Source organism: Vulpes lagopus, chromosome 5 (genome assembly GCF_018345385.1).
Source record: "Vulpes lagopus strain Blue_001 chromosome 5, ASM1834538v1, whole genome shotgun sequence".
Taxonomy (NCBI): domain Eukaryota; kingdom Metazoa; phylum Chordata; class Mammalia; order Carnivora; family Canidae; genus Vulpes; species Vulpes lagopus.
Window position 1 is genome coordinate 48,144,078 of NC_054828.1, and position 13,396 is coordinate 48,157,473.

General features: G+C 42.0%; 1 protein-coding gene across 4 annotated transcripts in view; it reads left to right on the top strand.

The window, feature by feature from the left end:
* The first annotated feature begins 7,740 nt into the window (after positions 1-7,740).
* Positions 7,741-13,396, top strand: part of AFTPH (aftiphilin) — a 66,205-nt gene continuing 60,549 nt past the window's right edge. For 3 of the 4 annotated variants that reach the window (XR_005987750.1, XM_041754604.1, XM_041754606.1), the window contains exon 1: positions 7,741-7,871. The gene's annotated coding sequence lies outside the window, so the exon portion shown is untranslated. Of the gene's footprint in view, positions 7,872-8,421; positions 8,566-13,396 lie in introns of those variants that run through there. The other variant, XM_041754605.1, reaches the window with a different exon arrangement.

The window sequence follows — 13,396 nt, forward strand, 5'->3', positions numbered from 1 at the left end:
AGGCACTAGAGATACAGAGATGAAGAACCCAGTTCTTTCTCCTTAGGCTAGAAGTTTCAGGGCGCTTGGGTGGCTCAGATGGTTAAGCATCTGCCTTCAGCTCAGGTCATGATCTCAGGGTCCTGGGATGGAGCTCCACATCCAGCTCCTCCCTCATCAAGGAGTCTGCTTCTCCCTTTCCCTCTGCCTCTCCCCTCTGCTTCTGATCTCTCTCTCTCTCCCTCTCTCTCTCATTTCTCTGTCTCTGTCTCTCTCTGTCTCTTTGTCTCAAATGAATAAATAAAAATTAAAAAAAATAAAGTTATAAGTTTAGTGAGGGAGACAGTTTAGGAAATTGGAAACGACAATCGATATGATAAGAGCAATATTATAGATACACACAAGGCACAACAGAGGCTTAGAAGAGAAGAAACAAATTTGAGGGGGGCAGGGAGTGCAGAGAAGATGTCAGTGAAGGTTTCTAGGAGGAGAAATTGCTGAGGAGGAATGATTCTTTGAATTTTATCTTAAGAAATGCATAGGAGCAACATAGTTGAAAGGAGTATCTGTCAGGGTTCTTAGTCACCAGCAACAGAATTGACATAGACTGATTAAGTGGAAATTTATTAAAACATTAGGTAGCTCACAGAATCTCCTGTATGACTCAAGAACGAAGCTCAGAGTCCGAACAGCCAGGAACCTCTCCCCAAATCATGCCAGAGATCTGGTCCAGTGAGGATGCTGCGGAAACTGGTATACCCAGGGCCACTAGCCCTGGACATGAAACACCAGCCGGCCCCTGCCGCCTCAGAAGCTGTCTCGCCAACCCGGCTACCATCACCATCAGAAAAAGTTCTCCATGGCTCTTGCTTCTATTTGTTAATTAGCTCCCAATTCAAAGTCTGGGGACGGGCATCTGTTCGGGAAAGCCTAGGTCACACGCTCCACCTAGCAGCAAAGGAAGTTGAGAAAGGAAGCATCTGCCCGCATTCATTGCCAATCGCCAAGTAACAAACCACCACAGGACTTGGTGCCTTAAAACAGCAGTGACCATCATTGTAACTGAAGATTCTGTGGGATGACTGACTGGGCTCAGCTGGTCAGAGCTTCTGCTCTAAGTGGTGTCTTACTGGGTCTAAAAATTATCTGAAGGGTCATCTGCCTGGAATGTCCAAGATGGGTCACGTCCATGGCTGGCTGTTGGCTGAGAGCTTAGAGTAGGTCACTTCTCCTATCCTCGTGTAGATTGGGTTCCCACAGCATGTAGCACTCGGGGGTTGTTGTACCTTTTACGTGCTGTCTCTCTTCTGGGACAAGCATACGAAGCAGCAAAGTCAGAAGCTCCAGATCTCTTAACGCTCAGCCCGAAAAGTTACACAGCACCACTTCCACCCATTCTGTTGGTCAGATTAAGGCACAGGCTAGCACACACTCAAGAAGAGCAATAAATGCCATCTCAAAATTGCAGAAGTGGCAAAAATCTGCAGCTGTCCTTAATTCCCCACATTGGCCCTCTCAGCCTTTATACTGGGAAGAAGGGATTGCCTCCCATGTAGACTCATAAATTGGTGATTTTTCCAAACATAGGAAAGAGGTCCGGATTCTGAGCTCTTCAAAGAAAAAGAGAAAAAGGGGGGAAAAAGACAATCGCCCACTGTAAGAAGCAGGAAGAAGGGCATTTCAAGTAGAAGGAACAGTATTGAAAAGTCACAGAGGGCTGCCGCTGATACTACCACTTAAATAGTGCACTACTCTTGATAATATAATTCCCGCTGTTCTCTTGCTAACACTGCATTAGAACTGCTCCTTGTTGAACAGAGCTGTAATTCTACTGTATTTGTGCATATTAGAGGATTTAAACTAATTACAATTGATTTGGAAGTTGCAGTCCTTGCTTGTTTTCTCCTTTCTACAAATTTAAAACCCTTTACAAGAGCACTGTTTACAAGGTCTGCTCCAGAATCAGAAATGTGTATTTGACAATGATTGCCTGGGGAATGCAGTAATTTGAAAATAAATGTAAGGGAAACCCAGACTTCATCTGTATGCTTGGATATTTTTTTAATAGCCTTTTCTTTTACTTTGTATTATGAAATACTCTAAATAGCAGAAAAGTAAAAAATAAAAAAAAAAAAAAGCCTAATAAACACTAAGACATCCACCACCTGGATTCGGTTTAATAATTTCTAGCATTTTGCCATATTTGCTTTATCTCTAGGTATTTGGGGTATTTTTCTGAACCATTTTATTTTTTAGATTTATTTAGAAAGATTTATTTATTTGGGAAAGACAGAGCAAGCAGGGGGAACTGCAGAGGGAGAAGGAGAAGCCGACTCTCTGCTGAGTGCAGAGCCCGACGTGGGGCTCAGTGTCGGGATCTTGAGATCATGACCCGAGCCAAAATCAAGAGTCCGACGCTTAACCAACTGAGCAACCCAGGTGTCCCTTTCTGAACCATTTTATTTTCTTTTATTTTTTTAAAGATTTATTTATTTATGAGATATGCAGAGAGAGAGAGAGAGAGAGAGGCAGAGACACAGGCAGTGGGAGAAGCAGGCTCCATGCAGGGAGCCCGACACAGGACCCAATCCCAGGACCCCAGGATCACTCCCTGGGCCAAAGGCAGGCGCTAAATCGCTGAGCCACCCAGGGATCCCCTCTGAACCATTTTAAAATAGATTATACACATCATTATATGTCAGGCATCTCCAGAAAGTAAGGACATCCTCATACAGATCCATAATTTCATTACCAGATCTTAAAAATTCACAATAATTCCTCAAGAACATTAAATGCCAATACACAGTCAGATTTCCTCAACTATCTCCAAAAATGTCTTTTGTTAACTGGTTCATTCAAGTAACAATTCTGTCAAGAACCACAAATTGCACTAGGTTGTTATTTCTTTTACATTTCTTTTAACCTAGACTATCCCTTTTCAAGAGAACATGTTATTTGTAGAATAATCCATGTACTGGATTGGTACAATTGTTTCTTAGTAGTCCTGTTTAACTCGTTGCTCCGGTATTTCCTATAAACTGGAAGGTAGTTTTAAAGGCTTAATGAGATTCAGATTAAATATATTTGGCAGATGCTGTGTACTTCTGTGATCTGTGTATTTCACACTGCATCACACTGGGGGCTCTTTGTGTCCAATTGCCTTTGTCTTTCACTTTGGGGAGGGACACACAAAAATAATGCACGCAGGTTGGGTGAGACAAAACAGTCTAAGACAGGATTCCAGCAGGACTAAAGGTGTGGATAGAAGTGACAGCGAGCCCCTTGGGGGTTGCTGTCTGCTTCTGAGCCCTTAGCTTTGGGCTGACTCGATTACCTGAGAGGAGAGACACTCATCTTGATGGTATTAATGAGGGGAGGCAAAGATCCCGGCTGGAGTCTGAGAATAGAAGAAGAGTAAGGTCCCGGCATAGCCCCTGCTCGGGTCTCTCTTGCCTTGTTCTGGAAGATGTCTGGTCTGATTTCCTATTAGGAAAAGCACCACAGCAACATTTTACTTACAGGGGTCTACAGACCTATAAGAATTTAGGGTCTGGCATACTTAATATGGAACCAGAGGCCAGAGCCTCTGAATTATTGTCTCTGTCAGCTGTAACATGCCAGTGGAGACCCAAAATCCTAGTAGGAAGCTCTGAGAAAACCATTGGGGCATTTTGGCTCCTGGAGTGATTTTTAAGTTTGGGGGAGCAGTAGCAGTAGCAGACAGTTGGGGGACCTACAGGCTCTACAGGGACTGTGTGAGAATCAGGAGAGATAATATACTCAAAAGCGTTTTTGAACAGTTGAACAAATCTTAGATATTAGCATTAGCATAATACATCAGGAACTCTCTCTAGGATGCTGTTCGCAATTTGTTGTTTTAAATTAGCTGGCTCTGGAAAAGCTGTTTTTTAACTTGAAAAAATGAATACAGAACATGTCAGAGAATTATATAACACACACCCTGTACCCTCCACCTAGAATTAAATATAAATGGCTTGAACAAAGCATCAAGTTGTATGTCTTAAGTAAATACAACTTTTACTTGTCAGTTGTATCTCAGCAAAGCTAGAAAAGAGAAGAAAAAATGTAAATGGCTTGCCACATTTACTTCAGATTTTTTTTTTTAAGATATAAGACATTGCAATTACAGGTAAAAATCCACTTTGGTGCTTTCTGACCCATTCCATACTGGCCTCTAATGACTTTTGTGTATCTTATTCCGGTCCATATTTTTGTACTTTATTATACAAAATTTATATCCATTAAGTACTGGTTTATTTTTAAAACTCACATACACTATAAAATTCATATCACATTTTACCCATTCTGAAACCTCATTCACTTTTGTTTTTATAATCATTGATACCTACAGGTCTAGTTTATTTAAGTGCTGAAAAGTAATCCATCTATGAATATATTATAATTTATTTGTCCACTAAAAAGTATTACTTAGCCAGAAAGCATTTACTGGGTTATAAAATGAGATCCTAGGAAAACGTGTAGATGAAAAGAACCTTGGAAGTCATCTGGTGCAGGGTTTCTGAAGCTGTGGTTCATAGACCCTCTTCCATGAATGAGCTTTAGGAGGTCTAAGAAATTTGAATGTCTGTGGGATGAGCATTTTCTGCAGAAAGGGTCAAAGCTTTGACCATATACTCAAAGAGATACATGTGCTAGTTACTTGTCCTAAAGGAGTTGAGGACCTGTGATCTAGTTTCACTCTCTCATTTGACATAGAAGAAGACTGAAGTCCAGAGAGGTTAAGTAATTTATACAAAATCATAGTGACAATAGATCCTGTTCATGAACCCAGGTCTATGTTATTCTTTTTCCAGAATATCACATTGCTAGGGCTTTATGCTTGTTGATTTCTTATATAAATGAGTTAACTTCCTTTCAACTTTTAGTCTATAAACTATAATTCTATCTTTTTTTCTTTTAATGATTATCCACTGCTGGTAAGGAAGTGGTAAAATTGGTACATTCCTATATTACTGGTAGTATTGTAAACTGGCATAGTCTTTTGGAAAATAATATGAGATGATAAAGTGCCAATAAAACATTAATATCTTTTTGGCTCATTTTTATATTGAGAAAAAAGTCCTACAATTGGACAAAGCCACATGGACAAAACGTTCATCAGAGTATTACTTGCAATGGTGGAAAATATCTACTAATAGGATAACGGATAAATCACAGTATGTCCACTCCATTGAATACCATGGAGATCATTAAGTCTTACAAAATGTTAAGCAATAGAGGGAAATGCTTACAACAAAATATTAAGTGGAAAGTTAGCTTTATTTAGTTATGATTACAACTTTGTAAACAATCTACACAAAACACTAGAAGTACATACAACACGTGATAAACGGTCATTTACTTTTTCTTTTCTTTCTTTTTTTTAAAGATTTATTTATTTATTTATTCACGATAGTACTTTTTCTTTTCTTGATGCAAATTCTTGGGTAATGAAGTTCTGGTCATAATTTTTAGAAAGTAAACAAAAATAATACCATCATTAGATCCAAATGCAGTGATTTTTTTCCCCCAAATGCTTATGTTTCCTACAGACTCATCGTCTTAAAAACATTGAGAAACAAAGGCTGTCCTTTTGTACTACACTTTAGTAGGCTTTGGAATGCTGCTCTGACCCCTGTGTAAGATTACCCATTACCAGCTGGTTGATTGCACTCACAAGTCATCTGACCAAATAGCTACCCAATCGCCTTATTCAGAGTTGGACACTGATTTCTAAATTGTTGTCCTCAAGTGGATAGAATTGGCTCCTACATTTATCTCATTAAAAAAAAAAAATCACTTTGGAATCGTATGTTATGTGTGGATCAGGGACCTACTTTTTCCAAAATCAGGGTTTTCTTTTTTAACGTTCTGATGTTTGAGTCCACTATTTCAATGCAAACATTTTCCTGGTGTAGGGTCTGCTTTAAGGATTTTACATGTTCTTCTCATTCCGAGATCTCTGTGCAGCAGAGCTCTCAAATTAGGACGAGCACGTGTTCATCTAAAATTAATTCATTCCCAGTCTCCACAACGAACACACAAATACTTTTCCTTCTTTCCTTCTCGGTCAATAAACATTTATGGTGACATAGACGTGCATTATTTATTTATTTATTTTTTTCCCCAAGCCTGCACGTGAGCTACACCAGCAGGGGGCGAAATACAATAGGAATTTGACAAGCCATACAGATTCTTTTTTTTTTTTTTTCCTTTAGTGACTGAGCAATAACCAAAAATCCAGTAGGACCCACAAAGCAGTCAGTGCTCCCACTGAAAGTGATGCAGTCTCCGTATTTCTTACAGCGATTTGAGTTGTAAAAAGACCAATGTAGCGCTCCAAGTTAATTTGTCTAGAACATTGCAGAGGCGGGATCAAACCGTGATGAACTGCTTTTGTCCTTATCTTTCCCCTGATTTGTATAATTCCTCCACTCAAGGGGGAGGGAGGCGGGGGGTGGACACTTCTCTGTGGCTGAGGGGGTGTTTTCCATCCTTGCTTCTTTGCGCAGCTCTGGAGCTTGGCTGTCTTGGGACTATTTTAAATTATTCAAATTGCCGGTGCGGGTTTGCCCAAAAGTGAGGAAAATGAGCGCCCGGCAAGGAAGCGGGGCTCCCGATTTGCAGGCTGGGTGCCCCGGTCGCCTGGTCCTGGACGATGAACAATGATCCTTGAAGCCTTGGAGTCTCCTTTTTTTTTTTTTTTTTTTTTGCAGTGGTCAGTGTTCGAACAGATACTTGTGATAAAAACGAGGGGGAAAGGTCACAAAAACGCCAATGATCAGCTGCTGGAGGCTGACAGCAGCAAAAAAAATCCATGATGAACCAGGGGAGCGCACACGTCGACCTGACACCTTCGGCTTCCTTGGAGGGTCTCCATCTGTTAGCAAAATTCCCGATTTTTTAAAAAAAAAGAAAAAAATTTTTTTTGGGGGGGGAAACATATTAGCTACTGGTCTCAAAAGCCCATGTGTCCGTCTTCGGCGGGGGCTCTCCCTCTGCTTTATAACAATCTCTTTGCTAAGGTAGCAAAACCAGCAGCTTCCTCTTCTGCGAGTTTAAATTAAAAATGAGGAACATTGGACTGAATTTAATAAAAAAAAAAAAAAAAAGTCGATTTACGGGGCGGGGGGAGGGGAAGGGCAAGCTGATCAGGGCTCTCCGTGGTGGAGAAGTCACGGTGCAGGAGTTCACAAAATCTTGGCAACTGTTGTTTGCAGAGCGGGACACTTGGCTCGGTCCTGCCCGCGCGCCGCCGCCGCCCGGCTCGGGAGCACCCGGCTGGGGAGCCCCCGGCCCCGCGCGCAGCTCCCGCGGCAGGCGGGCTGCGGAAAGACGTCTGTCCCCGCAACGCCTCGCGAGGAAGTAGAGGAGAAGGGCAGCCTGCCCACACCCAAAATGGCGGCCGGCACGCCACGCGACCGCGCCTGCGCAGGGGTAAGCGTTCTGTGACACTAATTCCCCCTGGAGTGTCCTCCCCCGCCCCCCCCCCAGCAGCCCCCGCCCCCCTGCACCCACCAGCGCCCGGCCCCGACCTAGCCACCTGCGCCCGGAAGTGACGTGTCGGCGGCAGCGGTTCCCCCGCTGCATGATGGGAGAGTGTGTGGAGTGGGCGGGGGGTCTCGGCGGAGGAGGAGGTGGAGGCGGCGGCGGCGGCGGCGGAAGAGGGCGGAGGGTAATGGGATGGGGGTCCCGCGGCAGCGCTGAAACTCCGGGTGGGCGTCCATGGCGCTGCTTCGCTGACGGGGCTGGGAGCAGCCTGCCTTCCGCTCTCTCCAGCTCCGCGTCGGACTAGCCGGTCCTTCCCCGGGGAGCCAGTTACTCCCCGGGCCCCTGAGCCATGCCCATCGCGGCCGCCCCGAGCGAGCCAGGTAAGCGCCGCCGCTCCGCGTCCCCGGCCGCGCGGGGGCCCCAGGGGGCGGGCGCCGGGCCCGGCCCACCGGCGGGACCGTCGCCCGGGCCGGGAGGACCTGCCTGCCGCGGAGCCTGGGACTGCGGGGCCGGGGACGGTGCCGGCTCTGCGGGCCTGCGGGCTCCGGACTGGGGCTCTGCCCTCTTCCGCGGCGGGTGCGGGGACGCCCGCGGCGGCCGCGAAGCGCTCAGGCTCGCTCCCCGCCATCCCGGGCACCGGCCGGGGCAGCGTGAGCCCTTCCCGCATCCGCGGCCGCCGCCGGCTCGCCCTGCCCCTCCGCTTCCACCTGCCCGCAGCTCCGGCCGGCCGCTCCCTCCCTCCCTCCCTCCCCGGCGCTGGAGAGAAGTTTGGGGCTCTGCTCCAGCTTCCTCTTTTTTTTTCCTTTTTTTTTCCCTCCCCCTTCCTCGTGACAGGTGTAAACACTGCCTGCTTCTCCCAGGCCCGAGGCCGGCTGCGACCGGAGCGTGGCTGCTTCCGAGGGTCTCTGAAGCAAGCGGGTTTTGAGACCTCCCAACAGGCAGAGCTCATGCATCCCTTCCCGAAAGGGACCTTTTCTGCCCCTTTCTTGCACTTCTCAAGAAATATTCCGTGTCTGCTCCCCAGATTGCGTTCGCAAAGTTGGACCATTATTCTTCACGCGCCCAGTCTGGCAGGTGCAATGTCTTGCTCGGGCAGAGGACAGGAGTAGAGGGTGAACGGTCCGAGGGTCTTTTCTCCCATTAAGGAAGTACCGAGTGGCTAGTTTTGTTGTTGTTGTTGTTTTGTTTTGTTTTGTTTTGTTTTTCTCCTAGAGGTTAATGCAAGTTTTCGCTCGGTTTCCCACCGAGCCTTCTCTTTGGGGGCCGAGGAAGGGACTAACTCACACTTGTAAGTGTTTCATTGGGGGCATCAGAAGGGGGACAAGTGAGACAAAAGCAGTGGTCCCGGTTCCAAAGTTCTCACTTTAGGGGAAGAAAAGTAAAACTTTGCTTTTGAGCTTCGATCTTCCCTCTTCCCTGGCTTTCACGGAGGGCTTTCTCCTCCTCCCAACTGGGGTTTTGTTTTTGTTTTTGTTTTTCTTTTGAGGGTGGGAGAGGGACCCAGTTTGACCCCTGGTGTTACATTTAATTGTTATTCTCAGGGAGCCTTTGAGACATTGGAATGTCTGCCAGACTCCAGGGGAAACAAATGTTTCAACACTATTCCGTTGATCTAATTTGCAGTTTATCTACATTTGATATGCTTTGCCGGCTTAAATGTTGACTTTCGTAGTAGTCATTCTTAACTCTTTGCAGAAGTATCTGTGTCTGTACAGAGTACCTAGGGCAGCCTTGTACCCTTGTACCTGCAAGATATTGCAGATGGATTTAAAGATCTCGTATAAAAATATTCAGCCCAGTAAATGACACCTAGTAAATTCTCATTAGATCGAATTCCTTTATGTATCAGTTAGATATATTAATTGACCTTCAAAGCATAGGTATATTTTAAAACCTTTAAAAAGCTCTTGTAAGAAATTCACTAGAATTCCCATAATATGTAGGGCATCTGTTTTTCTGTTTTCTGGTTTTTGACCTAGAGACTATTATGAAAACAATTCTGTATCCGATGTCTCCCTTATTGGATACTGAGCCCATAATTGCATTGATAAATTTTGCAGAATCCAGTTGTCTTTATCAAAATTTTGTGATCTAGATGAATCCTCTTATGAAACATCATTTAAAATTGTAATTTGTTTTACTTGCAGTTAGTTAAAAGTTACTCCAGAAAACAAGTGAAATTTGAGTACCAAATTTTCACTTTTGTGTGAGATCCAAAGTGCTTCCCTTAACAGTCTAAAAAAAGTCTTTGAATAGCTTCTCATTGAGGAATTACCCCTTCTCTCCTAACCCTACTTCCCAAAACTCATAAAAGGAGGCCATTAAGTATTTAGGTATTTTTAAACTGTCATAAATTATTTAAATCGAATGTTTATATTGTAATTAACCTACAATTCCAAAGTTAAAAAATAAGTACTTTATTCTCTCTTAGCACTTTCAGTTCCTCTTTAACTAGGCTAGTGAACCTTTCCAGCCTGACTTAGTAAGTATTTATAATTTTTACACAATTTGCAAAATGTCTGGCATTATATGGGATATATATATATATGTATGTGTATATATCTCTCTATATGTGTATCTCAATTCAATAATTGGTCTTTTCTCAGAGTGTGTGTTTGTAATACAATCACAGGTCCTTTTGCAACTTTATGATAATTGCTAGCACTAATATACACTGCTTACTATGAGTGTGAGATACTTATCTAAGCGATTTATATAGAGTATATTAACTCATTTAATCCTCATAACAACCCTATAAACTCGTAGGTGGTATTATCCCCATTTTTCAGTGAAGAAACTGAGGTACAGATGTTAAGCAACTTGCCCAGGGTGAAACAGCTGGTAACAGAACCAGAATATAGTATAGTTTTGCTTATCGTATTTATGTAGTTTTAATACAGTTTTTAAAACATGCAAAACTATACAATATATTTTCTGGGAATCTTGGAATAGGTAGCAAAAGTATAAAAACATTCATGGGAATGATAAATACCAAATGAGAATAAAAGTTACCGTTGAAGAACTGAAGAAGAATAAAGGATCTAGGAAGGGCCTTTGTTTTTGAACCATAGCTTTGCTGTTTTAAAAATAAATCTATAGCAGATTTAGTAAAAGGGTACTTGATCATTCATTAATTTTTTTTTCTAAACTTGTGTGCTTGAAATCATAATAAAAGATCGGGTTTATCATTTTAAAAATAAAGTAGATTGTATATTTTAAAAGAGGACAGGGAAGTAGCTAAGTGTTATTTTGTATTGACTTCCTTTTAAAATATATGAAGTTCCTCTGCAGTAACCTCCCTTGCCTGCCTGGGCTCTCCTCTTACTCCTGCCAACCATCTCAAAAGCCCTGTATCACACTCTTAGTTTCTATTTCTGGCCTTAACCTGGGGATAAGGCTCATAGGTCTGGATTAGACCTATTCCCTAGGAAAAGGAAGAAGTCAGAAAATGTACACTGGGGAGGAAGCAGAGAGGTGGGGAGTCTGTGTTCATTAGTTTGGGGGAAATGAAAGAAGAAGGCAAGTAGATTTAACACTCCCTCCTTTCTTCCTCAATCACCACCATCCCTGTTTCAAATACTAACTTAAGTAAACCTTGCAGAGATAAATTGCTAGTAAATTAAAGGTTGTCTGTATGCTCAAAGCTTAATTTATAAGCACTGTTTTGGTGAATAGTTCTCAGAGGAAAATATAGTAGTGAATTAGAATAAATTCACTGTAGGTTCTATTTATGTAAATACTTACAATATGCTGTAAGCCATTTCAACTAAATCTCTAACACCGTGGTAGTCTCTACCTTTGCTTCTTACTGCAATACGCGAGGCTTTATTCTAGATGCTGGGGATACTGAAATGAACAAAAAAGAAAAAAAAAATAGCCCTCATTGAGCTTTTCTTGCATTTGTATGTGTGTATGGGGAAAAGAAAAAATAAAATATAGAGATGGCATATGATGTGAAGTGTCACAGAGAACAGTCCATTTGGAGGGACACAGGAGTACAGACTTTTTGTCTGAGACAGGAGTGGGAGGTGGTGGTTGTTGGGGTTTGCTGTTGTATGTTGGATGGAGTCAGAGAAAGCTTAAGACCTGAAGTTGGTGAGGAGAATATGGGCGAGAGCGGTAGGAGCAGAAGTATGCCTGGAATATGCAAAGCATTGCAAGGGGAAGAGTAGTATATGTGATCACAGAGTTAGAGGGTGAGAGGGCAGTGTGCAGGGCTTTGTAGAAATTCTAATGACTTTGGCTTTTTACTGTGTGAAATGGGAGGCCATTGCAGGACTTTTGAGTAGAGATGTGACATAATCTATGTTTTAAAAGGATCCGGCTGGGGAAGAAAAAAAGGATCTGGCTGGCTGCTGTACGAAAAATAGACTATAGGAGTGCAGGAGTGGAAGCAGGAAGATTCCATTAGGAGGTGGTTACAGTGATATGGACAGTTTCTTGAATTGGAACCTCTAGTAATTTCCCCATCGCTAAATTCAAAAAATTTCCCTTCTGAAAATTCAAGGCCCTCATAGCCTACTTTTTGAGCATACTGCCTACTTCCTTCATATATCCCGCATTCTAACCAAACTCTATTAATGTGACTTACTGTTCTTTGACACTTGCCCCATACTTTATTTTTAGTGTCTGCTGTTACTTGTAACAGTTAAAAGCCTTTTCATTTCAAATTCTATCTCCATGAAGCTTTTTCTCATTTTTGCCATTCTTCCTCTTTCCAATCAAGTAAGGTCTTTTTCTTAGAATCCTTATAACTGCATTTTACTTCATTTGATGTTTATATTCTGGTTTGTGTTAATTACTTTTATTTTTCTTTTATGTGTTGTTCCCCTTAAATAATTGTAGTTTACTTTAAGATTGTGACTCCTTTTACTCATTTCTGCCTCTTATAGAACCTAGCACAGTTTTGTATGTAGTAGATGCTCAGAAATAGTGGGTATATATACTTTAATTTTTAAAAGTAGTCTTTTATTACAGGAGCATTGTAGAAAATTGGCAAGCAAAAAAAATTAAAAAAAAAAAAAAACAAGAGGAAAAGAAAATCACATTCCTGCTGCTCAGAAATCCCCCCGTTAACAGTTTTGTAGATTGTTTTGTGTTAGTCAACTAATCTCCTCTTACCATTTTAGAAAATTTTCATCTAAACTAATATTCAGGGCTATATTCAAATTCTTCCCCAGGTAACCCAGAAATATCCCTTTATAGCTGATTTGCCCAAATCAGCATCCACTGCACGTTGTATTTTATTTTTCTGGTTATTAAAATTATGAAAGGATAATGTGTTTTTTAGAGAATATTTGGAAAATGTGGAAAAGTGTAAAGAAAACTGGTATGTCCCTTGATGGCAGGGACCCATCTGTTTTAATGCCTAGCAGAGAGTAGCACTTAATAAATACATGTTAAAAGGAATAATATGTGTTAAAAGGAATATTAGTCATCACACTACAAAGAGATAACTAAACATTTTGGATTGCATTCCATTTTTTTCCCCCTGTGGGTATATGAGTGTCATATACACATGTACGTATGAATCATGTTGTATCTTGGTCAACAAGTTTGTGATCTTTGACTTTGTTTTTGGTTCTTTCTGTAGGACTGAGTCTTAGATGCGGCGTTACTAAAAGAAAGGGAAAACCAGTTGCTTTCCAAGCGGTTGTAATAAAATCACTTACCTACAAGGAGTGTTTGAGAGTACCTGTCTTCCTTTAATCTCCTCAGGTGATGAGTAAAAAGGCAGTTTTTAAACTGTTTACCTGAATTTTTATTTTGGATTTAGGCTTTTCAGCAGTATGGAATATTTGCATAATTTAAACATTTTTGAAAAGTTTAAATACGAGATGTGTTCTTATTTGTTATGCAGTTAAAACTGCTTAATGCTGTGTTGTTTTAAAAATAACTGATTATG